This window comes from Arvicanthis niloticus, chromosome 16, assembly GCF_011762505.2.
Source record: "Arvicanthis niloticus isolate mArvNil1 chromosome 16, mArvNil1.pat.X, whole genome shotgun sequence".
In the NCBI taxonomy this organism is placed as follows: Eukaryota; Metazoa; Chordata; class Mammalia; order Rodentia; family Muridae; genus Arvicanthis; species Arvicanthis niloticus.
The window spans coordinates 59,249,238-59,263,306 of record NC_047673.1 but is presented as its reverse complement, the minus strand read 5'-3'; the positions used below and the strand labels follow the sequence as shown (position 1 = coordinate 59,263,306).

General features: G+C 49.6%; 1 protein-coding gene across 4 annotated transcripts in view; it reads right to left on the bottom strand.

Annotated features, from left to right (window-relative positions):
* The window catches only part of Slc25a42 (solute carrier family 25 member 42), a 29,110-nt gene extending 15,339 nt beyond the window's left edge, over window positions 1–13,771 (bottom strand). The window contains exons 1-2 of one of the 4 annotated variants that reach the window (XM_076914329.1): window positions 13,615–13,708; window positions 4,635–4,676 (exon numbers count right to left, since the gene is read on the bottom strand). The gene's annotated coding sequence lies outside the window, so the exon portion shown is untranslated. Of the gene's footprint in view, window positions 1–4,634; window positions 4,677–13,614 lie in introns of all 4 variants that reach the window. The other 3 variants (XM_076914326.1, XM_076914327.1, XM_076914328.1) reach the window with 3 other exon arrangements.
* Window positions 13,772–14,069: the final 298 nt, after the last annotated feature.

The following is a 14,069-nucleotide window of genomic DNA, read 5'->3' as shown; positions in this document are numbered from 1 at the left end:
TTTACAGATGGAGAGTTGGGAATAAAACCCTGATGAGCACGCCCCTAAAATCCTCCAGTGGGGCTGTGAGCATGGCTCAGGGGTAGAGTTCCTGTCTAAAATCTCCCAGTGTTTGGGGACACGGCTCAGGGGTAGAGCATCTGTCTAGAATTCTCCAGTGAAGGACTGGAGTTTGGGGTGGGATAACATAGCCATAGATGGCTATCCCCCCAGTACCCTAAACTCTACAAACAAACAAACAAACAAACAAACAAAACAAGAAACAAAACAAGACACCTAACTCTTCATATACGAGGAGGCTTGGCCTGACGGGAGGGGGCAACAGTGATGGAGACTCCAGGTGGTTCCTGGGGCACATGGTTACTCACTTGCCCGCTACTGAGGTAGCTTCCTTTCTTTTCAGAGAAGCTCAGCCTAGCCTAGCACTGGACTCCAAAGTGGCAGGAGATATCTTTCCTAGGGAGTCCAGCCCTGTCCTAGAAAACCACATGTTCATTAATTAAGCTTTCACTTATCCCAGAGGAATAGCCACAGGGTGGGAGGGGGGTGGAAGACATGGACATCAATTCCCAAACAGCCAGACAGAAGATAACCCTGTCGCAGGCAGTGTTTGAGCAGTCCAGTGCCTGAACACAGGCCCTTCGGTACACCAGGAGCCCCTCTCCCAGCTCGTGTCTCAAGATGGGGACAGAAGTTAGTGTCTGGACCACCAGGCTGAGGATTGGTTAACCTGCCCCTGCTGTGGGTTCATGCCAGACTGCCTGGTGGCAGGGATGGGAACCACACTTCAGGGACTATAGCCAGGATCCCTATTCTTGGCATGAGGATCCCGATCCTGTTGTCTTTCACAAGCCTGGAGAAAGCCAGAGGACCCACCTCTGAGAGAGGATGAAAGACAAAGCTTGCATGATTTTTAAAATCTTGAGGCAATGGCGCTTAGTGGGGAGCCAGTTTCCTGACCTATGTCATGTGCTGACTCCCTGTGCTGCCAAACAGCCTGTCCCCATGCACTGGGAAGCTGGGGCAGGAGGGTCACGTTCAAGGCTTAGGTTCCATACAGCAAGACTTTTTCTCCAGTAACAATATCACTCTGCCCCCAGTGAGGCACAGGACCAGACCTTACAGGCAAGGAAGAGAAACAGATGAGCCAGCTGGTGTTTTGGAGCTCCGGTCCCCAGACAAAGCTGGGTGGGGTTTGGCTAGACGTGCCAAGTCAGGACATGATGTGATCCCAGCACCCACACTGGGATGTGAGGACTCTGTAGAATGCATCTCACCATCTGTGAGGCTCTGCTTCCCAGCACCAGCCAGTTAGGTCAAGTAGACAGTGACCCATGGTGACTTAAAAAGCAAACACGGAAATTGTCTACAAGAGCTGAGGGTGTAGGCAGCTTGCTGAGTAGGCACCAGGCCAAATAAAAAGACACTGAGCATGCTCGGTTTCCTAAACAACATAGAGGGCTAGCTCTGCTTATTTCTGCACTGTCCTGCATCCTGTCACTCAGGGAGGACACACTCAGGTTGTAAGCAAACAACGCACCACTATACAGAAGGGGCCTGAGCTGAGGGTTGGTGACTGGGGGAGGAAAGAGGGACAGATGACAATGCTAGAACCAAGGTTCACATAGAACAGCAGATGGCAGTGTTGTCAGTCTGTCACTGTAGTCGCAGCTGACAGGCTTTGCTGGGGACCTACTAGTCATTCCTTGTATCCTTCCCCTTTGGAAGCATTTAGCAGTTACACACTGCCCCAACCCATCCCCATCCTGTCTCCTCTCCTCAGCCTCTGTTGTTCAAGACCTGATGGCCACGAGGACGCTGGCTGTGTCCTGCCCTTCTCCCATTGCTGGACAGGTCAGCTGTACTCTCATGGTAAGCCCAGGAGGACACAGCACAGGGTTTCTGTCAGTGTTTGGGCCTGGACCTCCCAGTTAAGGTAAGGTCAGCAAAGCATCTCCTGGTCAAGTGGCCACTCTGCCACCTCTGTGCTCTGCTCTCTGGGATCACTTTGTTCTAGGGCAGGGTGAGCCCAGATGACTATGGAACAGAAACACAATGACCTATATGACCCACATTGGTTTATAGGACTAGATATATCTTCTGTTTTTTGTTGGTTGGTTGGTTCTCTCCTCAACCCCCAAGAGACAGGATCTCTCGGTGTAACCAGCCCCGGCTGGCCTGGAACTCACTCTGTAGACCAGGCTGGCCTGGAACTCACTCTGTAGACTAGGCTGGCCTCAAACTCAGATACCTTCCTGCATCATGGGTACAGTCCAGGACTGAACGACTGCATTCTTCCCCACTACTCCACTCTGGTAGGTTAGGGGTGAGGGGGCAACAGCTCACCAGACAACAATGCTGGGGGGTCAGGTGCAGAGCATACCCTTACCATGTGGGAGGCCTTGGGTCCCATCCTCAGCACCCTTTACTGTCAGACCCTGGCTACCCACCTCCCAGGGTAGTGGGAGGGCAGCCTGTCACCTGGAGACAGCCCCAACCTGTAGGTGTATGTCTGTCACCTTCTCAGTGACGGGGTTTGCAAGCCTACTGTGGGAACTACAGGCACAGCCATCAAAAGCCAATCACCATCTGTCTGCCAATGATAAGGGTGGTTGTCTTTTCCAGATCAGAGTTTGGTGCGTCTGGAATGGTGGCTGTTGCCTGCTAATCCTGACTGCCTGCCAGCCTCAAAGATAGACAGGAGCCCTTCACTCTGTGCTCTGGGAACTGTAACTGTCACCCTGGCTGGGAACTGTAAGCATGCCTCACAGTCACACAGATCTCAAAAGACCGAGACAACTCAGGTCATAGCACACCTGCCAACCCAGCACTTGGACTCTAAGGCAAATTCAGGACAGCCTGGGTCGGATACATGTCAAGTTCCAAGCCAGCGTGGGCAACATAGCAAGACTCTGTCTCGAAGATGAAAAGCACGGAGCAGAGTGAGGAGACATGTAGCTCAGTGGGAGACTGCTTGTCTCACACTGCTTGTCTCTGGGTTCCAGCTCCACCACTGAAAAGAAGAAGAAAAGAAAAAAGGAAAGGAAACAGGAAAAGAAAGGCCAGTGAGACTTGCTGCCAAGGCTGATGACCAGCTCAGTCTCTGGAACCCACCTGGAGACCTGAGAATGGACTCCTGCTAGTCGGCCTCCGACCCCCACCACACGCTATAGCATACACACACCCTCCCCCCCACCACAATAAATAACTGTACAAAGAGTCACTGTTCTCTGCTCTTGCCCACCCACAGTCACCAGTGACCCTTGGCTATGCTATGATATAAGCCAAGGCACTCAAGCCCCTATGCTGGGTCCCCTTCAGTTATCGCTCCTCACCTCCAAAAGCCCACGTTCTCAGCACACGGAGTACAGACCAGTGATGCGCCTGGCCACTCAACACTTGCTCAGCGGTCAGGTAGTTAAACTACCTGGACATATTCAACTCCACATGTCTCTGCTCTGCTCTGCTAGGGAAGTTTTCTGCATCCTCTGAAGCTCACCCTAAAAGTCCCATGCTCACCGTCCCCAGCAGTACCTGTGCCACGAGTACTCAGTGACTCCCTACTCCTTTCCACTGATCGCCACTTAGGCTGGGGGCGGTCCTGGAAGGCCAGGGCCGAGCAAGGGCCCAGACTGCAACACCCGCATGATGCTTTAGTCTTCCCAGCCCTGTTCCTGCCCTCATGCATGTTGCCACTGCTGCCTAGTGCAGCTCTTCATCATGCTAGCCCTTCCCCAAATGGGGGCAGATCATACTGCTGCTGTGACAAGACAGAGATCACATGTGACCTCTCTATGCTTGTTTGTCCATCCATCACTATGTTTCTGGCCGAGTTATGTGTGCTGCAAGTACGTTCCCTAACAAGGAGGCAGGCAGGGATCAGACCCTTTCACAGCCAATGGACCAGAGCCCACCCAGGGCTCCCTCATCATCTTCCTGCTTGTTTGTTTGTGAGACAGGTCATACTGTGTAGCCCTGGCTGGCCTTGAACTCAGAGATCCTCCTGCCTCTGCCTCCCCAGCACTGGGCCCGAGGGAATGTGCCTCCATGGCCAACCTTTTGAGAAACGGTCTTATGTGAGACCTGGTCTACAGAGTGAGTTCCAGGACAGCCAGGGCTACACAGAGAAACCCTGTCTCGACCCCCCCCCCCCAAATATATAAATACATACATACATACACACATACATATAAAAAAATAAAGACTTCAAGGCCAGCCTGGGCTACAGTGTGAGATGAGGGGACCATGAATTGCAGAGAAGATGCAGTGGTTAAGGGGTAGGGCCCCTAGTCCACCCCTGCACTGAACTGCTGGGCACTTCCAAGGCCAATGGTCACAGGATCTAGGAAGGCTCTGGGGCAGGATTCCTTTTTTTTTTTTTTTTTTTTTTTTTTTTTTTTTGGTTTTTCGAGACAGGGTTTCTCTGTGTAGCCCTGGCTGTCCTGGAACTCACTCTGTAGACCAGGCTGGCCTCAAACTCAGAAATCCGCCTGCCTCTGCCTCCCAAGTGCTGGGATTAAAGGAGTGCGCCACCACTGCCCGGCCTGGGCAGGATTCCTAACCCCAGCCTAGACTTGCTGCTGAGAGCTGCAAGTTTACGACACCCACCAACTCTGCAGAAAAGAAAGCCATACCTGAGCAGACTGTGAGAGGTCATCTGTGCTGTTTTTCTTGTCCTAGATCCCAAAACAATACTGTGTTACAACATGTACGCTGTTTCAGCTTCTAAATGACCTAAGAGGACATGTAGTCTCTGGACCTAGTGACCTCAGGCCTGACACCACAGCTACTCAGAGGGCTATGGCAGGAGGACCAAGTACAAGGCCAGAGGCTGGGCAGACAGCTGTGAGGTTAAAGCACCAGGTGTCCTTGACATCTGGGGTTTGACTCCTAACACCCACCTCACAAACATCTGCAGTTCCAGGATATCTGATACCAGGTTCTTTCCTCTGCTGGTACCAGGCATTGTGGGAGGTACATAAACGCACATGTAAGCAAAACATTCATACACAAAAAATAAAGACTTCAAGCCGGGCAGTGGTGGCGCACGCCTTTAATCCCAGCACTTGGGCGGCAGAGGCAGGTGGATTTCTGAGTTCGAGGCCAGCCTGGTCTACAGAGTGAGTTCCAGGACAGCCAGGGCTACACAGAGAAACCTGTCTCGACCCCCCCCCACTGCAAATACATACATACATATACATACATACATACATACATACATACATACATACATACATACAAAAAAATAAAGACTTCAAGGCCAGACTGGGCTACAGTGTGAGCTCATACATAGCTCAATGGAAGAACACTTGCCTAACACACACAGTGCCCTGGATTCCACCCCCCAGGACCACAGAAACAATAGCAAGAGGACTATGGGGAAAGCCTGGTGTGGCAACACACACCTGGGATCCCAGCTTTGGGAAGGTTGAGGCAGGAGAATAACAAATTCAAGGGTAGTCTGGTGGAAACTTTGTCAGAAAGGAAAGAAAGAAGGAAGCGGGGGACAAAGAACGTGAGAAGGGAAGGGACACCAAGATTTAGGGGGCAGCGTGGGACTCTGGAAGTCCTCGGCATGATGCAACTAGCTCATTGTCTGACTGGAGAATGTGTGTTTGTCTGTCTGTTTTGAGACAGGATCTCAAGTAGCCCAGGCTGGCTTCCAGCCAGGTACATAGTCGAGAATGGCATTAAATTCCTGCTCCTCCTGACTTAGCCTCCCAATGCTGAGATGCTGAGTGCAAGGGTCTCACACCCAGATTTTTTAATAGTTTTTTTAAAAATAAGTCTCACCATGAGGGCCAAGCTGACCTTGAATCTCGGGCTCCCCCTGCCTACCCCTCCTCAGTCATACCATTGTTTTCCCTTGCCTGGATGAGCCCAGTGTCTCTGTCAGCAGGACAGCTGTGAGGAGCCATCACACACGTCTGCTGTGGGCAGCTCTAGGAGGCCCTGTCACACTCCTGCATTCACTCCTGTAGCAGCCATCATGAGCTACCACATCTCAGGTGATGTGAGAGTACAGAGAAGTGTCTTCTGTTCGGCTAGGAAGGCTGATAGACATGTTGGCAGGACCAGATCCCTCTGGAGGTATCTGGAGGTATCAAGATAGTCTGACCCAGGCCTGGTGGCTGTCAACAGCCCTGGAGGCTTTTGGCTTATGGCCTGTTGTATCCTGCTGTCCCTCTCCCTCACAGTGTCTCTGTGACATCTCTTTCTCCTGAGGATGCCAGGTGTGAGGTTCTGGACATCCTTAGATACACATCGAGACCCTTGTGGGTGCCTGCTGGTGACGACAATCCACGGCATCTACATTTCCCTCTATGTACATAGACTTAGGCAAAGTCTCATATGAAAGTCAGAACAGTAAAATTTTCTTTTGTGTCTTTTGAGAAAAAGTCTTGCTATATGGCCCAGGTTGGACTTGATCTCGGTGATGCACAAGCCCCCACTTCCCAAGTGCTGGCTGGCATCACAGAGAAAGCTTAATCACCAACAATGAAACAGAATGATGGACTGTAGTAAAGTTGTGTCCTTCTCCTCTGCTCCCTCCACAAAACAAAAGCCTCTGGGATGTGAGCAGGGCTGCAGTCACAGCGAAAGGTGCCTCAGTCAGAAAACAGATGTCCACAGGCACATTTAAAAATAGCATACTGACCCGGGAGAATCAAGAGGGACAACATTCTACTTCTCCACCCTGTTACTTGTTACATTTTAAAATACACTTTCTTTCTTCTCTCACCACATAATTTTCTTTTTTATTCTTTCTATCTATCTATCTATCTATCTATCTATCTATCTATCTATCTATCTATCTATCTATTTTTCAGACAGGATCCTTTTTTCTTTTTTGAGACAAAAGCTGTGTAGCCCTGACCTGAAACTTACTCAATAGACCAGGCTGGCCTAAAACTCATAGACATCCTCCTGCCTCTGCCTCCCTAGTGCTGAGATGAAAAGTGTATACCATCATGCCTGGTTTCTTTCTTTCTTTCCTTTCTTTCTTTCTTTCTTTCTTTCTTTCTTTCTTTCTTTCTTTCTTTCTTTCTTTCTTTCTTTGTTTTTCGTTATGTTTTGTTTTGTTTTGTTTTGTGTTTGTTCTTCAGATAGAATCTTACTATGTAGCCCAGGCTAGTCTGGAATGTTCTATTGTCCTGCCAAAGCATTCTGAAATCACAGACATATAGCACCACCATCAGAGACTCTTACTTCTTAGGCATTTAATACTTAAAATTAAAAATGCATTCTGGGGCTGGAGACCTGGCTCAGTGGTTAAGAGCACTGGCCGCTCTTCCAGAGGACTCTCTTTCCATTCATTCCCAACACCGACATGGCAGCTCCTAACCATCTGTAACTCCACTTCCAGGGAATCTGACACTTTCTTCTGGCCTCTCCTGGCACTGGGCACTAGAGGTGCACAGACACATGCAGGCGAAACCTTATAGACCAAAAATAAAATACCTTTTAAAAAACAAAGCTTTTGACTGCATTTCTGAGTCCAGAAAGATGGCCTGGTGGGTCCTGGAGTTCTAGGTATATGAGAGGGCTGAGCAGGTAAAGTGGGGAGGGCAGGGCTCCAATCATGATCCCTGAGCTCCACCTCAGAGCCCACACAGTAGAAGCAGGAACCAACTCCCACAAATCCTCTGGTCTCCATCAACACCTGTCACATGCACCCCACTCACACATCCACCCCATCCTCCCACAAATAAATACATGAATGTAATTTTTAAAATTTCAAAGAGGACCTGAGTTCAAATCCCAAACACCTACAGGAAAACCCAGGCACGGCCCTGTATGTCTGTAACTCCAACATTGGGTTGCAAAACCAGGAGAATCCCAGGAGCTTGCTGGCCACCCGGCAGCAGAAAAGGGCATGGATTCAGCTGGAGCTGGTGACAGTCGCCATGTCTTCTGAAAATGTAGGTCTAGTCTGTATCTACTTGTCCTTTAGACAGAGTCTCACTACTTTGCCACAGCTGTCCTGGAACTCTCCATATAGACAAGGCTGGCCTCAAATGCATAGAGATCTGACTGCCTCTGCTCCCTGGGAGCTGGGAATAAGGTTTGGGTACAGACACCGTTACACACTAAGTCACTTCACCAGCTTTCAAAGAAATTTATATTTTGTAGTTGAGCAGTGGTGGCACACTCCTCAGTCCAGCACTCAGGAGCTAGAGGCAGGTGAACATCTGTGAATTCTAGACCAGTCTAGTCTACAGAATGAGTTCCAGGGCAGCCAGGGCTATGTAGAGAAACCCTGTCTCACAAACAAATAAACAGAGAATAAATGGGACTGGGAGCATAGCCCCCTGGTAAAATGATGGCCTAGTGGCCAGCAATCTCTGGCCTTCATTGCAGCACCAAAACAACAGGTAAATAGTTCTTCTTGTGTGTGCATGGGTATGTGCACAGTATGTATGCATGTCTGTATGGAGTGTATGCATGTGTGTGCATGTGTCTATGTGCAAACATGCATTCATTTATACATGTGTCCTATCAGGTGCCTCCTCCCTCAGCCACTCTTCACCTTATTTATTTATTTATTTATTTATCCCAGAACTTGGCAGGTAGAGGCAGGAGGAATTAGACATTAAGGCCAATATCAAGCCGGGCGGTGGTGGTGCACGCCTTTAATCCCAGCACTTGGGAGGCAGAGGCAGGCGGATTTCTGAGTTCGAGGCCAGCCTGGTCTACAGAGTGAGTTCCACGACAGCCACGACTGCACAGAGAAACCCTGTCTCGAAAAAAACCAAAAAAAAAAAAAATTTTTTTTTCAATTACATGGGTAGTTGGAGGTCGGCCTGAGCTATCAGACCCTGTCTCAGGCTGTCTCAAAAATCAATAAGGCTTGGTGTGGTTAAGCATAACTTTATACCCAGCTCCCAGGAAGCAGAGGCCAGCCTTGTCTATACAGACCGTTCCAGGCCAGCACGTTTGTGTAGTGATTGTACCTGAGGAAGCTGAACCTGGGTCCTTTGGAAGAGCAACAGGTGCTCTTACCAGCTCATCTCGATCTAGCCCAGAGGTTCTCAACTAGTGGATCACGACTCCTCTGGGGCTTACATATCAGATCTCCTGCATAACCGACATTTATATTATAATCCATAACAGCAGCAAAATTACACTTATGAAGCAGCAACAAAATGTTATGGTTGGGGTCACCACAACATGAGGAACTGCATGGGTCACAGCATGGGAAAGTGGAGAACCACTGCCCTAGCACCATTTCTTGAACCATACTTCTCCCATTGGCTTAGAGCTTGAAGTGTTAAGCTAGGCTGGAGGCCAGCAAGCCGGGATTCACTGGTCTCCACCTCCCCACCTGGGGGTTCCAGACTTTTCTCTTATGGGTTTTATGGGTTGAACTAAGGTCTTTGCATTTGCACAACAAGAAATGTAGTCAGCCATCTTCCCAGACTCACTGCTGTTTTTCTTGGGGTGCCTTATCCTAAAATATCAAGACCTGAATTGGAGTACTGTTTGGGGTCAGAGCACTTGGCAAACATAGGTGATTTTCATCTTCTGTGTTAGGATAAACCAATCCCAACACCCACACCCCAGGACAACAGGTCACACCCTGACTCCTCTCCAAGATTTTTCTGAGCACTTTGCAGAGAGGGATTGTGAGATGCCCTGACCTTTCACCTTACTGTGGAAGAGGATCCAAAGTTTGTTGTGAGGCCTGTTTCCTGAGCCAGGACATTGAAGGGAACAGATCAAAGGCTTTCCAGCACTGCGGCTAACCTGTCACAGGGGCGGGCCTGAGCCCTTAATCCTGTCTGAACTGGCTACTGAAGGAAGCAGGCCTTCTACCTTCTCCCTGAGAGAACAATGGCCAGTTAAGTCTCCTTGGCCTGGCCCTGGTAGCTGAACCTAATCATGAAGACAGGGGTGCTGGGGGGCTGCACAGCTGGGGCCTGACCCACCCATGCATATTCCCACTAGCTGTTCTAGAGGCCACAGCTTGGAGAGTCACCAGTGAGGGACCTGCTACTCATCTGGCCTTACTGTAGCAAGAGCCTATGTAGACCCCATAGTCAGCTATAATCTTGTCATTTATTTATTTATGTATTTATTTATTTATTTATTTAAGTACACTGCAGCTGTCTTCAGACACACCAGGCTCTTATGAAGAACAACATTTAATTGGGGCTGGGCTACAGGTTCAGAGGTTCAGTCCATTATCATCAAGACAGGAGCATGGCTGTGTCCAGGTAGAGCTGGGGCTGGAGAAGCTGAGAGTTCTATCTCTTCATCCAAAGGCAGACAGGAGAAAACTGGTTTCCATGCATCTAGGATGAGGGTCTTAAAGCCCATGCCCACAGTGACACACTTCCTCCAACAAGGTCACACCTCCAAATAGTACCACTCACTGAGCCAAGCATATTTAAACCACCACAGCCACCATGTGGTTGCTGGGAATCGAACTCAGGAGCTATGGAAGAGCAGTCAGCGCTCTTAACTGCTGAGCCATCTCTCCAGCTCAATCTTGCTATTTTTGATATCTGGAGGGTTTTTTTGTTTGTTTGTTTGTTTTTTGTTTTTGTTGTTGTTTTTACTTGGCTTGACTCAGGGTCTCAAGTAACCAGAAAAGACCTTGAACTTTCTGTGTAGGTAAAGGTGACCTTGAACTCTTACACTCCTGTCTCCTCCTAAATGCTAAGATGGTGGTGGGCATAAAACAGGCACTTCTGAGAATTTTTGGTTGTTTCATTTTACTGAAACAAGCTCTTACTATGTAGTCTAAGCTGGTTTCAATATTGTCCCAGCTTCCCTCATCTGGGACTGCAAGCCTTACCACTACACTCAGGTGATTGTAAGTAATTTTTATTGTTTTGTTCTAATAGAGTCTTGCTATGTATTGCAGGCTGGCCTTGAATTCATTTACCCTCCAGCCTCAGTCTCCCTGGTACTAGGATCACAAGAGTGCACAACATGCCTAACAATATTGATTTATTAGAAATGGTCTCACTCTGTAGCCTTGGATGTTCTAAAAGTCATTACATAGACTAGGGTGGCCTCACACTCACCAAGATCCTCCTCCTTCTACCTTCCAAGAGCTAGAATTAAATATACCATTGCTAGCACATACTGATTTTTTAAACTACCTGTATCACTTATATCACCAAAATCTAATTTTATGTACACATACTATATGCGTGTATATGAGTGAATGTGTCCGGAGGGGCTGAGCAGATGGTTCAGCAGGTAAGAGCTCTTGCTGCAGGCAAATGTGAAATCCCAAGTTCGAATCCCCAGCACCTGTGTAAAAAGCCAGGCATGGTCGCTGGAGCAACAGCAGACATCCTCCCCGGCCTGTGTGTCTGTGTGCCTTATTCACATACACTGAACCTGTACACACACATGCATGCACACAGCTCATATAAACCACCATATATATAAGTACATACTCCACACACATATTACAATTCTCTTTTGCAAGGCCAGGGGGAAACCCAGGGCTTTGAAAACGCTAAGGAAGCATTCTCTACTGAGCTGTACCCCATGACCTTGCTTGAAACCTAATGGAAAGTCCCACAGGCTACAGTTTCCACAGGAGAAGCTGAAGGTGATATGACCAGGAGGAACATTCTGGCACTATTCTCAGTGAAGGGAGACCACTGAAAGTGACAGCCTGGGCCAGCCTTACAGGAAATAAGACCTTTATTGATTTTCCACAACAAAGCCACTGTCTTCCTTCTATGCTACACAAATGGAAATTGGACTCAGAACTAAAAAACTGCCAGAAAAATCTTTCTTCCCCAATTCAGGGCCCCACCTTTTTGCATTGAAGCTTTAAGCAGTTGAAACATTAGCCCTCCCAACTCTGAGAAGTATTTCCTTACTGTTGAACAGCAGCAAGGAGCTTGGGCAGGTCACGGAGAAGGCCTGGTCTGACCGCAACCAACAGCGCCCCAGATGTTCAGCAGCGCCCACCCCACCCCCGCCTGCCTCCGCCCCCGCCAAAGCCTGGAGACACAAGCTCAGGCAGCCACCTAGGGGCAGTCCCTTCTAGCTAGGCATTTCCGGATCCATCAGTCACGACTGGGGAGAAATGCCTGGGAATGAGGTGGACTGTGGTGGGGGCTCCCCTCCTCCACTAACTCCATTGAGAGAGACAGCAGCAAGCAGTCTTTGACAGGAGGTAGCTCGCAGACAGGGCTCAAGGGGGACAGACAAAGCCAGCTGCAGCATTTCAGGGCTCCAGACTTCTGGCTGGTGAAATGGGGATGATTCCGAGCATCAGGCTGATGGCATTAGTCTAAGTCCAGAAATGACTCGAAAGCTGTCCAGCCCTGGGTTTTTGTTTGCTATTGGTCTTTGAGACAGGGTCTCCGTGTAGCCCAGGCTGGACATGAACTCCAGATCCTCCTGCTTTCAACGCCAACTGCTGAGATGACAAGCATGTATCCCCATACCTGGTTTATGTGGTGCTAGGAACAGAACCCCCAACTTCAAACAAGCATTCTACCAACTCAGCTCCAGTCTATGCACTGTTCGATCATTAGTTTTCTTTCCTTTCTTTTTGTGAAACAAGGTCTTAAAGAACCCAGGCTACCTCAAATTTCACTATGTATGTAGCCAAGGTAACCTTGAACTTCTGATCCTATCTCTATCTGTCCAGTGCTGGGATGACTCACAAATACCATCACGCTGTGTCAAGAAGTGATTATAATGAATGAATATATATATATATATATATATATATATATATATATATATATGGTGTGTGTGTGTGTGTGTGTGTGTTTGCGAGCGTGCCACAGAGCCCATGTGGAGATCAGAGGACACTTTTGGCAGTCAGTTCCCAAAAAATCTGTTTGCTGAGCCATCTCACCTGCCCTCAAGCACTCTTTATAAGAGTTCAAGGACAACCTGGGTTACAGCGCAAGACCTCGACTCCAAAACGAATCAATCAATAAATACAATAAAACGAAAAACTAGAAATAAATTATAAAGTCCCGTTAAAACAATAAGAGACCAGGTGGTAAAGCACCTTTAATCCTGGCACTTGGGAGGCAGAGGCAGGGAGATCTCTGTGGGTTCCAGGTCAGCTGGCTTTACACAGTGAAACCCTGTCTCCAAAAACAAACTACCCCACGCCAACTACACAGGGGAGGAAAAGAAAAAATAAAAAATTTAAAACCACAAGTTAAGTGGACTTTGCTTTGGGAGTGAAGCGATGCTTGCGCGACGGGGACGGGGAGAGGCACGCAGGTGCACGTGTGTAGAAGAGAGCAGCCGCAGCCGGGTGGCACCCGAAGCCTGCACCCGAAGCTTCCACCCGGGTTCCGAAGGAGAGACACGCAGCGGGCTGAGAAAGATCAGGTCAGGGAGGCACGCATGTGGGGTGCGTAAGCGGCCACCTCGGCCTCACAGGGGTTGTCACTCGCAGGGCAGCTCCGTGTAAGATCAGGGTTCGGCCTGCCCGTGGGTACCCCGAGGACGCGCGAAACACAGTGTGTATGAGAGGATCTGTCACCTCTCCACGCTCGCGACACTGCTGTCACAAGGAAACGACCCCATGCTGCGCTTCCTCCCAGCCCGGGCCGCAAGAACCCTGCTACCCCGCGTCGCCCCGTGGCGCCTGCGCTCCTTAGTCGCGCTCACCTGCCCGGACGCGTCGCCGCCGCCGCCGCTGCCGCTACTGCCACAGCCGCCACAGCCGCCGCAGCCCCGCCTCGCGCGGTCCCAAAGCTCGAGGTCCGGGAGGGGCCCAGGCCCTGACGCCATTGGCCACGCCCTGACCAATCAGCGCTAGAGACGGCAAGAATTGGTAAGCATGACGCAAACGGGCATCCCCTCTGACCAATCGTTAAAGAAAGGGGCGAGGCTACGTGGAGGGGCGGCCCTGGTTCTTCCGAGCGTTCCACACCGGGTACGAGGCCTGGTGGGGAGGCGTGCAAGAATGGAACCCGCGGAAAATGGGCAGAGCTTCCGGCCAATTGCCAAGGGGCATAGGCGGAGCCAAGAGGAGAGGCGGCTCTTGTTCTCTGAGAGTTCGGGGCACAGGGAGACAGAAGCGAGGATTGGATTCTGCAGAAAACAAGCAACGCTTTTGGCCA